Here is a 12018-nt window from a genome sequence, read left to right on the forward strand (position 1 = left end):
ACCTATTACACCTAAACATATGGTCTGTTACCCATTAAATATTATTATTAGTTATCGTAACTTTATATTCATGCACCCTAAGTATAGGGAATGGAATTTTATTGTATTCCCTATAATTTACACTCAGGGTATGCTTATGTCATCTACTTCTGAAGGAGCTCATTTAGCTATAGATAATAATCTAAAGTACTGGTATCAGCTGATATCTGATAATTTATTTATTTTATTTTATTTATTTTACATTTGTTGACCGGGCTAGTCTGGCTGGATACATGTCCATTTTCAGCAGAGGCCCGAGGAGAAAAGCTCCACTAAATACTAAGTACATCACATAATAAACTATTTCTCTAAGATAAAGGAAAAAAATTGGAATTAATAAAAACACAAATAAAGAAAGATAAATTCAAAAGAGACACAAATTTACAAAATGCAGTTAGTGTCATGTTAGCAATTGAAATATAACATGTACATATTTAAATCAGAAAAGAAAGAGGATGAGAAATGAAAAAGGTGGAGATGAAAAGAGAGGAGGAGAAACAGAGTAAGAGAAAATGGTTAGTCAGGTGTATTGCAGGAACAAAGCCAATGATTTTGGAAGTATAGTTTAATTTTTTGTTTGAATTGAGGCAGGGATGTAGTCAGAGTTAAGTCACTAGGTAAGAGATTCCAACTTCTGCCTATTGTGTTAGTGAATAGAGAACCACCTGCTGTGTTGTTTACTTTTATAGATTGTGTCATGAGTTTAGTAGAGGAGCGAAGTGAGTTAAGATTGTTGTAAGGGATTAGAAGCTGAGAGAGTATTGGGGTGTTGTCAGGTTGGTGTAATATGTTGTGGGCTATAGTGAGTTGAGTAATTAGTAGGTAGTTTTGAAATTCAAGCCAGCCAAGTTGTTTTAAGTTAATACAATGGTGGGTCCTGAAGGGGTTAGTAGTGGCGAAGCGAGCTATGTTATTATAGCAAGTTGCAAGTTTGTTAAGACTGTTTTTCTTGAGGTTAGTATAAATGGGGGAAGCATATAGGAGAGTAGATAGGAGATGAGATTGTGCAATTTTGGTTCTAGTTGCTGGGGTTAGAAAAGGTTTGATACGATATAGGGATCCAATTTTTCTATTAACAATCTTGATGGTGTTGTTAATGTGCTGATCGAAGGAGAGATTATTGTCAATGGTTATTCCTAAGAGTTTTGTAGTTGGATCAGGTGAGATGATAGTGCCATTGTTTGAGGAAATGGTAAAGTTTAAAGGGGGGGACCGAGTGGTGGGGGAGAAGAGGAGGAGTTTAGTTTTTTTGGCATTTAGTAGGAGAAACCGTCTGGAAAACCAAGTTTCTACAGTGTTAAAGGTATTTTGGGTCAATGAGCTCAGTTCAGTAGAGGATGGTGCTGAGCAGATAAGGGTGGAATCATCTGCGTATTGTATGCAGGTTGCTTGTGGGATTGCAGTCTGAAGATCGTTAATGAAGAGGGAGAACAGAAGTGGACCAAGAATGGAGCCCTGGGGAACTCCGATGGAAATGGGTAAGAGTGATGAGATATGGTTTTCCCATATTACTGCTTGTTGTCTGTTGTTAAGATAAGATCTAAACCAATTGATGGCTAGTTTATCACAAGAGAGGATACAAGAATGTTGATTAAGAGAGTGTGGTTGACCATGTGAAAGCTTTAGAGATCAATGAAAAGCGGAAGAGAGCATTGTTGTTTCGATTTTTGTTAATAGTATCTATAAATGAAAGAAGGGCAGTGGTGGTACTGTGGTGGGGTCTGAACCCATGCTGGCAGTTTGCTATTATGGAGTGGAGAGAGAGATAGTGTACCAGCTGTTGATGAATACATTTTTCCATGATTTTTGCTAGGGGTGAGAGAAGGGCAATTGGTCTAAAGTTGGAAAGGTCAAGGGAGTCACCACCTTTATGTAGTGGGATAATATAGGAGACTTTCCAGATATCTGGGATGGTTCCTTCTTGGATAGTTCTGTTGATAAGTAAGGATAAAGGATATGCAATTTCTTTGGCAGCTTTCTGAAGGAAAAGAGAAGGGAGCTTGTCAGCAGAAGGGGTACAGGGTTTCAGTTTGTGAATGAGTCTGTAGATGAAAGAAGTAGATATAGGTTTTAGAGAGAAGTTGTAGGAGGAGTTTTTTATGTTAGTTGGAATATAAGAGTTGTTAGAGTTCATTTGTTTGGCTAAGGATTGAATAGTTTCAGTGAAAAAAGAGTTGAAAGCATTAGCAGTCTGGAGAGGGGTTTCTGGGTCAGCATTTAGAGGGGAAGGAGTTTTAGCCATTCCTGGGGAAAGAAGTCTATTTACTGATGACCAGAACTGTTTAGAGTTGTTAATATGAGTTTCCTGAAGTTTACAGTAGAACTTTTTCTTGTCAGAGATTATTGATTTTTTAGCTAGATTTCTAAGTTGGCGGAAATTAATTAAATCAGGGTTTTGTCTATTGCATCTCCATTTTGTCCATGCTTTGTTTCTAGCATGAATGAGTTTTTTGGTATTGTCCTTCAGCCATGGGGCAGATTTGGTCTTTACTCTAATAGCACGTTCTGGAGCATGTGAATCAAGTATGGATAAGAATGTTTTATTAAAGAATAATACTGCCTCTTCCAGGGGAAGTGATTTTAAGCAATTCCAATTGCATGCTCTCAGTTCAGATTTAAAAAGGTCTATGTTAAAATGCTTGATAGATCGGATTAGCCTTGTATTTGGGGGATTAACATATTGTGATTTTTGTCTAGTAATGAAGGTTAGGCAATGGTCGCTAATGTCGGGCATAGTACCTACTTTATACTGTTTGTTAACTCTATTAGTGAGTATCCAGTCTAATATACTCTCTTTCTTGCTGGGCTTATTGACTCTTGTAGTTGAGGTAATAGTTTGTGAGAAGCCATGTAGGTTAACATGAGAGGAGGGATTGTTTGCATTAATAGTGTTCCAGTCTATGTTAACGTCGCCAAGAATTATGGTTTCTTGGGGGTAGTTGGTAGAAACCCAGCTTAGAAAGTCTTCTAATATTGGAATGTTATTACCTGGGGGAAGATACAAACAAATAATGTAAATGGCTTTTTTGGTGTTAAGTTGGAGTTTAATAATGATGGATTCTGTTTTGCTATTTTGGATTGGGCATGCTGGTTGAGTAGAGATGTTAAGTTGATTTTTGAAAAGTATTGCTACTCCACCACCTTTGCGTTTTAAGCGGTCATGTCTGACTATATTATAACCTTGAGGAATAATCTCTGAGTCTTTTGTGCCTGGTTTTAGCCAGGTTTCAGAGAGGCAAAGAATGTCAAATGAGTGGATATCTAAGAGGGCATGGATGAAGGGTATTTTCTTATTTATGCTTTGGATGTTAAGGTGTCCTATGAGGAAGGTATTATTGAGGTTAGGTGAGCTGTTTTGGGAAGGAGGTGAGGTTGGTCCAGGGTTGGGGTGGATGTCACCATCCTGTAGGTGAGGATTAACTAGTTTAATTAAATAGTTGCTCTTTTGATTTGTTAGGGTTTTTGTTTTTTTATTTGATTGTTGGAGGTAGGTTAGGTGATAATAAAGTTAAAAATCTAGATTTCTTAAAACAAGAATTTGATCTAAGAGAAACTTGCTGGTTAGAGGTTCAGATCTTTAGACAACATCTCATTGATAGAATAGATCTAATGTCTATAACAGTTAAAGAATCTATTCCAAAACTGATTGATTACTTGATAATAAATTTACAGCATAAAGTTTCTGATAAAGGTAAACTTTCATATATACATAAAATTATCAGACAAGAACCTTTTTACAATGTAGATTCATACTGGAATTATTTCACCTCTATTAATGGGGACCCACCAACTCAACAAGATAAACAATATATATTGGAATCTGCTTATAGAACTACATCTTCCATTGTCTGGAGACTTTATACATGGAAATTTTTACATAGATCTTTTATACACCTTTGATGATGAATAAAATTAATAATAAAGATAATCTATGTAAGAGATGTAATGTAGAAATTAATGCTGACTGGGCTCATATGTTTTATGACTGTATGAAGTTGAAAGAATACTGGAAGTCAATTAATGAATTTTTGCAGGCTCTTTTTACAGATAATTTCATTATTTCTAAGTCTCTTATATTATTCAACACACCTGTACCTCAATGTGTTAAAAAGATTAAGCTTCCCTTGTTATGGTCTATCCTAGCAGTGGCTAGGAAAATAATAACTAGAAATTGGATTTCAGATACACCTCCTTCGTTCAATGAATTTAAAAATGTTATGAATATAATGTGTCATGGAAATAAGCACAATTAGAATGAGAACAACTAGAAAAACATCACATTTTATTGTATGGGATAATTTACAAAATTTGTTAAAAAAATTCTAATTTCAATAGCACAGTATTTTAGTTTAATTAATTGATCTGATTGTAGTGGATGTCTTTGTAAATACTTTAGTTGTTTTGTTGAATATTATAATAATACCTATTTTTAATTATTTGTATAAAATTGTTATGATATTTCTCTTATATGTTAAAACAATAAACTTGTTTTAAAAAAAAAGAAAAAGGCTTTGTTGTTGTACTTAACATAGGTGGCAACTTTCCATTCATACTTACTTTTGGAAGATTTGATTTTGCTTCTTTCTTTGTTAGTCTTTCTGAGTTCACTTGTAAAGTTGGGGTGTTAAATTTATTCTTTCAGAGAGTATTTTTTTTCCTATTATTTTATAGTGTGTTTATACTAGGGTTCCACCATAAGGGTTATTTCTGAACTTCGCATTGTATTTGTGTCTGAGAGACACTGATACCTCAATACATGCTTTTAGGTGAGCAAAGAAACTGTCTGTGAATATAGCAGTGTGTAAGATGGGTCATCGAGGGGTGGAGAGGTGTTTAAATTTTATCAGGTCATCAGTTAGTTGTAACAGATTTACCTTACAGAAGAGTTTGCTGATAAATTAGATTTTACCATTATAGTGAACATTACTGAATGCTTGTCAGATTTGAATAGTGATAGGGCAACTACAAGTGTAGGACACAGTGGGATTAAATTGATGAGGACTAGAGCAAATATTTTTGATCTCCTAGTCTGGCCATGAACTAGCGTGTCTAAGGAGATTGTATTTAAGAAATCTAGGAAATGCTTTACACACTTATTTGGGGTCATGTAGTTTCTCAGTTTATAGCACGGTTAAAATCCGACAGGAAAATAATGTTAGGGTCAATAAGGAAGGAATCCGGTGTTGCCAGGAGGGAAGTACAGTAGTTGGCTATGATGTAGTAAATTTTTCTTTAATGTAAGCAAGATGTGGAGTAGCTCAAGGTCATGGTCACAAGAATCTGATTTTTGGTAGTGGGTCTGAAAGAGTGATAGGCATTGAAAGGCTACACTGTGAGGGTGTTACTACCACTAATTATTACAGTAACTATGCACATTTCTGAGGGTCAGGAAAGTCTGTAAAGAGTATTATTAAGGCTTCTGCATTATTACTACATTTATATAGTCATGGTTTTGTTTAACTATGTTGATAGTTTGAGGAGACTGACCTATGAGGAAAGAAAAAAAAATCTTGGTCATTACATGAAAGCTGTAAGAAGAGAGGTGCAAGTCATCTCTAGCAGAGTACGTAGGGCTGTCAATCACCTTGTCCTAGGCTGATATCTGTTGGACCTCCTTAGATATATTTTGCTTGTATTGTGGCTTCATTTTTTGTGATGGTAGTTGCTGCACAAAACTAGTTTCATACTAACCACAGATACATATTTTAAGAGCTGCATCATATTCCTTTTCATATGATCCAAGGGGGTGTGTCTCAAGTCATTCACTTCCACGTGTGCAATCAGCAAGTCATATGTGTACCTTGGGAGAGGGGACTTGAGGGCTCTGGTGACATGGCAGATCCTAGCACCTGAGAGAAAGCTTACCATCACCCTGCCCTTGCTCCGATAAGTGTTGTATCTGTGTGTCTCACTATGACTAAGATATTACCACATATGTTGGGTTGCATTTGCTGCCCTATGGGCATGGTTTGTCAGCTAGGTGACCCCCCTTTTGCTCTACTACTACTGTTTCTTTGTAGGATGTGGGAGTAAGGACACAGGTGATATTATAGTTATATATATGCTTGGGGGTATTTACCTGCAACAGAATATTCAAATATAGCACTCATAAGGCTGTGTAAAAACAGCACCCCTAACTCCCCAGTAAACAACTTGTAAATATACTGTATAAACAATGAAAAATGAGAATGGTGACAAATATTACCCAACTTAGTCATGCTATAAATGTATAAATATTGAACAAAGCAGAAGATACAATGGTATTAAAAAATCTAATGAAAAAACATTTCCTAAAGCTTTTTATCAGATCAGCCCAACTTTTCTGTGATACAACTTTCTGATCTAGTCATTCCTAGTCCAGAAGCTACTCAAACATTAAAACAAAAGCTATACTGATCCAAGGGTCCAAGAAAAACAATGACATTATTGCAAAGTCTAAAATTCTGATGTACATTGCCAATCATTAAGATTATACCCTCATAAACTACTTTGGCACAGCCTCAAAAACTACATAACATTAATAAATTACATGCTCATCTCTATGTCCCACCTGAATCCAGTAAAATATAAAAAAAACCACCACCAACTATCCACTGTGCTAACAGCAGGCCCAATCCCCAGAAATTTCCATGACTGTCCAACAGCTGCAGTAGTGAGTGTATGATAATAGACTTGGGGATGTCCCTTGCTTGTCCTACCTCTGCAGAGAGCTGCTATAGCAGTGTCAGATTAAGTGGGTAAGTGGTGGGGCCATTAAACTCTGAGATAATATGGCAGTGTTAAAGATACATGTAGATATACTAATCTTACAGGATGGGAGTATGTCATTTGCTTGTATGGGTGCAACACTGGGGCAGTATATTTATTTCAGAAAATGCTATTTTAAGTTTTGTAATGATATGATTGTTTTGAGCTAGACTGGTTCTGGCTTCTCTTTTTAAATCAAGTCCAGAAGGATGAGGTGCCCAAAACAAAACCAATAAACAGGAAAAAAGCACCAGCAAGCCGTAACCACCTTAAAACATTTAATGTGTTCCACAGCAAGCAAAGCACAACACAACACACAATGATAACGCTGAAACTACTACCAGTTCATTTTCATTCGCAACTTCATCAGAAAAATGCTGACAATCCAAACCCCTCCCCATTTATACCTTTGCACACTGCCAGAACTTAAAATCATGTGACACTGAATTCAATTTTAACTCTTTCCTAAACATACCTTAAAAACAAGGACTCTCATCAATAATTCTTCAATGTAGGGCCAAGGTTAACTTCACTGATATACTTTGGCTCAAGTATCACATGCATGTGACCCAGTTTAAATGGTGTACAACCTCTATTACATTGCTAACTGCCCTCACTTCACTCTGTTCTGGAATGGTAGAGCCAACATGAACTCTAAAGTCCTCAGGTATTAACATAGTAAGCAGCGTGCCCTTGTCTAGCCAACATGGTGGAGCTACATTCTTTGCAGCAGTTACTGACTGGGGAACAAGTTGCCACCAAGATCAGTCAGAAAAAGCTTATACAACTTTTCTTAAAATGTACCATCGATACTCACGCAATGAAAAACTGGAATTGTAACTGCTGAGCTGCGTAGATGTCTTAAATATCTCAAGCTATGTTTAATTTCCTCACTCTTAGACATGATTGTTATATTCAGTGTAAGTTCTCCTGTTTGCTATTTCATTCAGACAGTTCATGACTCTCTTCCCCCCATCTCTCTCCAAAACAGTTACCTTTAACACTCACTCCGCTAATCCTTGCCTTCATCCTCCCCAATCCAATAAATAAAACTTTGAAATTCAGCCATTGTAACTTTTACCTTCTTTCTCCTATTTCACACTTTTAGCATCTTTTACATCACACAAAACCTTCTTCTGTCTAGCTGTACCAACTACTCCTTTGTACACTTCTACCTACTTACACCTCAATGTACCTTTATTTTCTTGTCTCATTGTATTGTATGTTTGTCTTTTTTCTACCAGAACAGTTAATTTGTTTAAATGTATTGTACTGCTTTGATTTACGTCTGTCACTGGAATTTTTTTTTTGACTGCATAATACTATCATTGTCTTCCTGAACTTTCCTTCTAGTCAGCATATACACATGCATAAACAAGCAAACAATGGCCAGTGGTAAAATCATATCAGTCTACCTGAACTGCAGCAGTCATGGTACTTACAATTAGTAACAGTAATGGAAGTACACGAATCCTTTGGAAAACATATTTATGATTACAAAACATGAGTAGTAATATGTTGTGACCAAATAATCTACTGCAGTTAACTGTGAAGTAAAGGTTTCTGTGTGTGAGTAGGAGAATGACACAACTACCGGGATTTTAAAGAAGGATGTTATACAATGCAATAGTATGTGAGAGGTAACAGAAGGGTACAGACATTCCTAAAACAGAAAGAGACTGTATGTTACAGATCAATAGTGAGAATAAAACCAATCTACAGGGTCTTGAGGAAAAAACATAATAGACATGATTCAAAGGTATATTTAGAGGTGCACATGCCCAATTCAGATTCTTGAGGAAGAATGACAGTGATGGATAGTACAAAAAACAAATACATGTTATGCAGGAGCAGACATTTTCCTGAGGCAGAATAAAGTCAAAGTCAAAGTAAACTTTATTGTCATTTAGAACTACACATGTAGCCTAAACAATTTTTTGTACATCAGCTCAGTTCTTGAGATTACAAAGGAAAGTGAACCAACACATACAAGAGAAATAAACATAATTAACAAATACAATACTACTCCCCAATACACGCAAGAAAGAGCAGAGACATTTACCAAGACTCATATGAAAAGAATACCCTCCCGTGAGTAAAATTAACTATCGTATTTAAAGTAATACAAAACACACTCCAGATTGAACAATGCCTCAGTTATTTGTCTAATATTGCACTTGTGTGGGTTAAATATTGACTATGGATATAATAAATAAATATTGTACTTATCTGGAATATATGTAAGCATATATTGCACAAATAAATAAAAATTGACTTATTATATGTCCAGACCCCTGGGACTAGTGTCCAAGTTCAGAAGTCTAAGCACTGTAGGGTAGAAACTGTTATTGAATGTTGTAGTCCTGCAGCGGATGCTGCAATATCTCCTGCCCAATGCCAAATAGTTAAACAGTCCGTGCACAGGATGCGTGTTGTCCTGTATTATTTTAGTGGCCTTTCAGATGCTTCTTGCAGAATAAACATGTTGTATTGATGGAAGACTGGAACCTGTTACCTTCTCTGCAACCCTCACCACTCTTTGTAGCACCTTCCTTTCTGTATCTGTGCAGCTTCCAAACCACACTGTGAAGTTGCAGGTGAGGATACTCTCTATTGCACCTCTATAGAAGGTGGAGAGAATATGAGGAGGAACCTTAGCTTTTTTCAGCCTTCTTAAAAAGTGGAGGCATTGGTGCACTTTTTTTGACCAGTTGGCTGGTATTCCCAACCACGAGAGTTCCTCTGCTATGTGTACACGCAGGAATTTTGTACTCTTAACCCTCTCCACACTCTCACCATTGATCCTGAGTGCTGGCTGGTTTGTTCTCCCTTTCCTTAAGTCAATGATAATCTATTTGGTCTTGCTTACATTCAGGTCAACGTTGTTCCCTTTGCACCAACTAAACAGAGATGGCACCTCTCTCTATACCCTTTCATCCTCCTTTGTGATGGGCCCCATGACTGTGGTGTCATCAGAAACGTGATGATATGGTTGGACTTGTGCTCAGCATAGCAGTTGTGGATCAGGATGGTGAATAACAGTGGGCTGAGAACACATCCTTGTGGAACCCCAGTGTTAATTGCGATGCACTTTTATGTGTTCTTACCTGAAAACAACCTCTGCTGTCTCTCAGTCAGGAAGTCCAGGATCCAGTTACAGAGATATTTACTGATTCCTAAATGTGCCAATTTTTCTTTCAGCTGCATTGGTACCACCATATTAAATGCAGAGCTGAAGTCTATGAACAGTATACTTACATAGTTGTCTATGGACTCTAAACACTCAAGGGAAATGTGTAGTGCTACTGATATGGCATCAACTATAAATCGGTTAGTTCTGTACGCAAACCGCAGAGGGTCAAAATCAGGAAGTAGGCATGATGAAGGATGCTTAAGGATAAAGAGGGGATTGCATATTACTCAGCATGAAATCTCATAACATAACAACATTCTGATTCCTGATGGAGGAAAACTGTTTAGATTTAACAGCATGACCAGGTGTAACAGATTTCTGACACAGGATAATACAGTGTCATTAAACAAAATGATTGGTTGTAACAGATTCTTGATGCAGGATAGTACTGAGTATTAAATGTAATGAATAACTGTAAAGGAACCCTGATGCAGGGTAATGGTGAGTATTAAAAAGAATGAATAGGTTTAGCAGATTTCTGAGCAGGATAACTATAGAGGTAAACAGAATGAGTAGATGTAACACATTTCTGAGCAGGATAACTACAGAGTTAAATGGAATGAGTAGGTATAACAGATCCCTGATTAAAGATGCTTGAAGGGGTTAATCAGAATGAGTAGGTGTAATAGTTTCCTGGCGCAGGATAATGGTGGAAATTAATCAGAATGAACAGGGTAACATCATGAATTAAATGGCATAGAAAGAGTCAGATATCTAAGGCAATGTTTAACACCAGAGCAGGCAGATTCCCAAGGTAGGTTAGCAGTGGGAATTACACTGCATACAAAAGACTACTATTTTTATCTTATTCTTCTATTACATTTGTTTTGTTTTAAGTTTTCTGTTCTGTTGGAGTTTTTAGAGGTCTTGGCTAAGGTCAGATAGAAAAGTTAGCAAAGAATTCCTTTGCAAACAAGGAATAGCATCAGCTAATTAGCAGGATGTGCTGAGAAATTCCTCATTTAGCTAGAAATATCTCTATTTAGCTGGAGTGCTTGTTTGGCTTGCTTGTACTCTGCCTGGATATTGCTGATCTCTGTCTACATTTTATTCTTCCCACCCAGCCACCCAACTGTTGTATTCTTAAACCTGGTGGCTTTTGAGTCACCTGCAGCTACCATAAATCTGATTTTGGACACTCCTCCCAGTCCCATCTCATCAGCTCATTCTATTTAGTACAAAGAGATCATTTGGGAAGGCTCACCCCTTAGTTTCTTAACCTTGAATTATCTTCTGTTTCCTCCCTTCCCACTTAATTTTAAAAAAGTGCACTTTATTCAGCCGCTTTCACTGTATTAGTGTTTTTTCCTACTTGATTACTTTATTTTGTTTTTGTTGCTTGTTCTTAAAAGTATTCAACTAAATATAAATAAAATCCTTTTGGGATAAACAGTGTTCAAAAGTGAAAAACAGTGATAGCAACAGAATGAAAACAGGCACTGAAACACGGCTGAATATGTTCAGCCGTGTTTTGGTGCCCGTTTTTATTCTGCTTCTATCACTATTTTTTGTTCTTAAAAGTACTCAATTGCATTCATTCTGCTGCACTTATTACTGCCTGTTAGTAGCCTGATTAAATTGTAACTGTTATTCTAAGCCTCTTAGTTTTGGTTTAAACACTTGGGTGTCAGTCCAACTGTTTTACATTAAGAACATTTGTGGTCTACAGTCTTGTGGCAGGAGATGTAGCTTACATGCCTTTAAGTTGGAAATTTCTGGTTGAAGGCTTGGTGTGCCTGTTATTCTAAAAGTGTCTTAGTTCTGGTGTAAGCATTTGGGCTTTAGGTAAGTTATTTTATATTAAGAAGGTTTGTGGTCTACACTCTTGTGAGAGGAGAAGGTAGCCTCTGCCCTTTTGAGCTGGGAGTTGCTGGTTGAAGGTTTATTGTGCCTGGTTATTTGAACTGTTTTTTTTTTCGTTTTTTTTTTAATTGTTGCACTTTGTTTGCTGTAGCATAGACTAGATTCAGACCTGCTGAATCTAGTTCTGTTTGTATAACTTGAGCACTAAACCAGACCATCTTTTGTTGGAGAGGGCT

This window comes from Protopterus annectens, chromosome 9.part0, assembly GCF_019279795.1.
Source record: "Protopterus annectens isolate FY-2018-M chromosome 9.part0, PAN1.0, whole genome shotgun sequence".
In the NCBI taxonomy this organism is placed as follows: domain Eukaryota; kingdom Metazoa; phylum Chordata; order Ceratodontiformes; family Protopteridae; genus Protopterus; species Protopterus annectens.